The sequence below is a fragment of the Melanostigma gelatinosum genome (genome assembly GCF_949748355.1).
Source record: "Melanostigma gelatinosum genome assembly, chromosome: 1".
Classification (NCBI taxonomy): Eukaryota; Metazoa; Chordata; class Actinopteri; order Perciformes; family Zoarcidae; genus Melanostigma; species Melanostigma gelatinosum.
Genome location: NC_136634.1, coordinates 33,099,604 through 33,105,338, shown reverse-complemented (window position 1 = coordinate 33,105,338; position 5,735 = coordinate 33,099,604).

The window sequence follows — 5,735 nt, the reverse complement described above, 5'->3', positions numbered from 1 at the left end:
CGGCTGTTGTTTTTTAACAGAATATTGTACAAAGGTCTAAAAGTAAATTGCACTACTGATGCAGCGTTGGACCAATGGAGGTCGCCATCTTTCCCAGCAACGTCACACTCTTTAGGTCACATGCAACGAATCTCACATTAGACTCGTTCGAGATGGACTGTGTTGAGAATAAATCTCATGTTGAGGAGAAAACTCAGGTGAACAGACTTAGGTCGAGGCGTTTAGCTCAATTCAAGCAATAAGGTTTATTTGTGACAGAAGTATTATGTCCAGCAGTTAAACGTGCACGGACCTAGAAAGTTCACTCTGTAGGAGCGAATGAAAAGCTAAAAAAGGCGCTTAGACAGAGTGCGCATGCGTTTATATATTAGGTCCTCCTTTTGGAGCCTATTGGTCAAAGCAAAGTAGGAGGTGGATCTGTTTTTAGCGTTCAGATGACCTGATGGAGCTCTGGGCATCTCCGCCCACACTGGCTCACGTCCGGGATCCGCCTTCTCTGGAACGTCAGTGTGTGTGAAATGTTGATGTAACAGCATATTGTTATGTTCGGCCAACTAGATAAGCTAGGTGCTAGATATGCAAGGGCGCCTCTTTCTATCTCTAAGATGGAGCAGGCAGTTGGAACTAGTTCTCTGTAAGACTATGTGACATTTAACTGGGGCAAAAGCTATCCTTCAGAGTTCTAGTATTTTCCACTTTGTTCAGGCGAGTGCGAGAGTGCCCCACCTGGCGTTTTTGACCTTCGTGTACTAGAACTCACATATCCGCGTATAAGCTGTGTTTAACATTGAATGAATGTATATTTTATTTACAACTGCTTCTCGCCTGGAAAGTAGACGAGAGCAGGCGGTAGAAGCAGGGGGCGTTGAAAAAAAGAACTGCGGTCAATACGGACAGTTTTCAGCCGCCTTCAAAGAATAAACAGGAAGTCACAGAATCAGTTACTTCCTGTTAGATCCGATCTGTAGGCTACTTGTAGTTTGGTTTAGTTTTGATATGTGTTGTATAAATAAGCTTTATTGTTATCAATCACACAAGATATGTTTATCGATTAAACCTTCATCGCACAACATGCTATTAATAGCCAACAATCGAGCATTAAATATTACAATAGAGTGGTTTCGCCGACGTCACGATCTCCTTAGATACGAGGTCTGTCCGCCATGTTGGAGTACATACAGATCCTACATGGCGGCGAGTAAACAAGGAAGTGCGGCGAAAATACCATACTTTGAATCACTGGATAGTGCATCAAAGGTTCGCTACCTGGCCAAATTGAAGGTTATTGGTAATTGTTGGAATGCTGTTAAGCATTCCAACTATTGTTATCCTGTTTCTTTATTCCACTATTTCTTCCGTCCCCCGTTTCGTCGCAACGCTTCTTCTTCATTTTTTAAGCTACAGAAACCGTTCAACTATCAAAATGTTCAGCTCCTTCAGCTCATGTCTGCTATGACTTTTTATATTTCTAACCTTTAAATTTTTTGAATTATTAAGCTTTTTGCAACTTTGTTTTGAATGGGTTTCTATGGAGAAGATTTTCAAATCCTTAAAAAAAAAATCCTTAATAAAATCCCCAGAGAGTGAATTCTAACTGAACTGCTTGTGATGAAGCCTGTCATTTAATAACCTCTGTTTATGTGTGTCAAACATTATGATTATGTCTCCTCTCCCCCTCCCTCCCCCACCCAGCACCACCCTTTCAAAATAAAAGCCCCATGGATTCACTGTATTTAAACATTAAGCTCAAAATTGGGCTTTTTTTGTTAAAAAAAATGAATGCTCTTACTAATACTGCTGCTGCTAATATAGTATTACTACTACTGCTACTACTACTATAACTTTTTGCTGTTGCTACTATTACTACTACTGCTACTGCTATTACTGCTACCATGAATATTATTACTACCACTACTGCTATTACTGCCACTACTACTGTTACTTATACTACAACTGCTACTACTACTGCTATTCATGCTACTAAAAGTAGTAATGCTACTACAGCTATTAGTACGACTGCTACTAGTACTACTACTACTGCTACATCTTCTACTGCCATTACTATTACTACTACTACTACTGTGATATTAAATACTACGACCAATACTACAGCTATTACTATGACTACTGGTACTACGTCTTCTACTACTTCTTCTAATTACTAATACTTCTACTACTAATGATACTTCTACTACAACTACGACTTCTACTACTACTATTACAAATATCACTACTGCTACTACTGCTACTTATTCTAATGCTACTAATACTTCTACTTCTAATAATACTTCTACTTCAACTACAACTTCTACGACTATTACTACAAATATCACTACTTCTGAAATTTGTTTAAGCTACAGAAATTGTTCAAATATCAAAATGTTCAGCTCTTTCAGGAGAGGGGTGCTTTGACTTTTCATATTTGTAATCTAAACTTTTTGAATTAAGCTTTTTGCAATTTTCTTTTGAATGGGATGTCTATGGAGAAAATCTTCAAATCCTGTTATACTTCAACTTTCAAAGCCTTCTTCTTCCTCATACTTTCAGCTACAGACACCATAGTTAGACATTTCAACGCAAACGTTTTTCAGCAGTGCAGTTTAAATGCTTTCGGGCTTCAACATTTTTCAGACAGATAGTCTCCCATTTCTTAATTTTCAGCAATTTTTTCACAATTCATTTCAGCTTTCAGCATTCCAACGCATTTTCAGAAGGAAATGCTTTTTCTAGTTCTTATCCTCGTCCTCATCCTCTGCTGCTGGTGGGCTGTCATATGCATGATCCAACATTAAACTCATATCAAGCAATGCTGAGGCTGCATCTATGTGTTTCGCCTGTTGTACACGCTCGACACGTCTCTGGTACCGACTGCTGTCATGGGCCGATGAAGCTTCGGTAACCTTCTCATGTCCAAGTTTTAGAGACGGAGACCAGTCTGGATTATCGGCATCTTGGAGAGTAGAGGGTTTACCTGAAACAGTTTGTAATAAACATTGAAATACAATTTTACCGAAGTAGTCTTATCGGATTAATTTATATTTCCTTTATTAAATACTGTTCACAAACAAATTTGTAAATAAAATCACTTACCACTTATAAAGTGATCCGCACATACTCTAGTGTACGCCAAATTCCATTCCTTTATATCTCGAGAGATGCGTGACAGCCATTTCTCGCGACGTCGCTTGGATAGCTCCTTCGTGTCATTTCCTTGATGTGTAATGACCGCTGGCAAACGAAAGAATGATTTCTTGTCTCTATCAGCTCTGCTGCCACAACCAAAGACAGCACAAAAGTTCACCACCGATAGGTTATGCGACTCAGCCGTGCATGCCAGTGGCTTTGTGTCTACTCCAACATGGCCGACAGCTAAAACTGTGACGTCACACGAGACCACTCTATTACACAGAAAAGTATGATTTTCTACAAAACGGTGTTTGTTGTCAAATCTAAGAGCCAATCAGCTCTTTGATCCGGCGACAGCCAGGCGTTTCCCACCATGCCCTGGGTCATGCAGTCGGTGGAGAGCAACTGCAGCGCCTGGCTCTAAAAACTGCGGCCGCCTCGCTCTCGTGAGGTCATCGTTGACCACGTGCATGACGTCAGAGCAAGTCACAGAGCACGTTGTGCGCCGATCGCTGGTGATCGATTCTGCGCAGGACTGGCTTATCTCAAACGAGCCTAATCTGATCTCTGACTGCAGGTTCTTTGATGATGTAGTAACGGTGCTTTGACCTTTGTGACCTGGTGGAGTAACGGTGCTCTGACCTTTGTGACCTGGTGGAGCAACGATGCTCTGACCTTTGTGACCTGGTGGAGTAACGGTGCTCTGACCTTCGTGACCTGGTGGAGTAACGGTGCATTCTGGTCCACAACAATGAAGAATCTTTGGATTTTATTCTTTTGCTCACCGATGCAGAGGAGGAAGGGCTGTCTAGCATCAACTTCGTCTTGGAATGTAGTGAGGCTGGCTCCTTCCTGTAGTTTGAATGACACAGATTAATATACTTATAGCATAGCATAATAACCAGTCAGATTTATTCCTGTCGTCCTATACCGATGGCAGGGGGACAAACAGACTGTGACCTGGGTGGGTCGGGTCCTTGCTGATGTTGCTTGCCTTCTTGTGTAGACGGCTAGCATATACAGTGTCCAAAGTCGGGAGCTTGGTTCCTACGATCCTCTAAGCTGTTTTAACTACCCGGGCCAGGTCTCTCCGGTTCTCTGCTGTGCATCACACAGTGGTAATAAATATCTGAGATTCAATTAAAATTTTTCTTTTGTATATATGGTGATGTATTTATATATTAATATGACATCAGTGTGATGTCCATATTCTGATCCCGGTTTGTCCTGAAAAAGAAAACATGGAAATGATACAAGTTTGTTTTTGCATACTTTATGTATTAACATGAAAACTCCTCACTTCACACATTTGGCTTCACTACTCCACCTTCATTGTTTTTGTCTGTTTCTTAATCAACGTGATGCCTGCATTTATATAAATACACCATCAAATAAGTTCAGGCCCCACATTGATAATACATATACCATCAAATACGTTCAGGCATCACATTGATAATACATATACCATCAAATAAGTTCAGGCATCACATTGATAATATATATACCATCAAATAAGGGCTGCACGGTGGTGTAGTGGCTAGCAATGTCACCTCACAGCAAGAGTTTGTGTGGAGTTTGCACGTTCTCCCCTTGGCAGCATGGGTTCCCTCCGGGTTCTCCGGCTTCCTCCCACAGTCCAAAGACATGCAGCTTAGGTTATTTGTACCCTGCCTTGCCCAATGTCAGCTGGGATCGGCTCCAGTTTAATAATAAATATATACTTTGATATTGTCACGACCCGGCTCAAAAGGCCGTAACATGAGGGAGACAAGACGAGTTAAAAGTAGTGATGTTACGAGATGTGCCGACGCTTCGAAGCGTGTGTCGAGTAATGGAGGGGGCGTTTCCTCGAAGCGCGTATCGAGGCTTGCTTCATGTAGGGGAGGAGCCAAAAATGATGACGTCCGAAGCCTCGCTGCCCGGCTGTACCACGTGACTGCTTCGGGAAGTGGTACAGAGTTTGCCGGGAGGTTTGACAGCAATATAAACCCCTCAGGCTCCATTCAAAATGTGGGTTGTTGGTGGAGAGTTGCGGTCAGTTGAGAGTTTGGATAGTTTGGATAGCGTTTCTATAGTTTGGAGAGTTTAGAGAGAGAGAGATAGTTTGGAGAGTTTAGAGAGAGATAGTTTGGAGAGTTTAGAGAGAGAGAGATAGTTTGGATAGCGTTTATATAGTTTGGATAGTTTGGAGAGAGAGAGATAGTTTGGAGAGTTAGGAGAGTGAGGAGAGAAGGATAGGTGATAAGATGGAGCCAGCTAGGAAGAGGAGGATTTCCCCTGTGTGGGAACACTTTGATTTGATAACTCCTAATAAGGTAAGCTAAATCTAACTCTATTTCAGACACATTAGGTTTGCTTATCAAGAACTGTATTTTTCACAGTTTCTTATTTTATTCAAAGGTGAGGTGTTTATTGTGCTCCAAGGAGTTGGGGTACAATAACACCACCTCATCCATGCTAAGGCATTACCGTGCCTTGCATGAGAATAAGGAGGAAACTGGAGCTTCACCCAGCCATTGTAAGTCATTACAATATTACAAATGCACCATCACAATTTTTCCCTGTTCACTTTTGTTTATTGTGCAAATAAAGACAGGTAACAGACACTG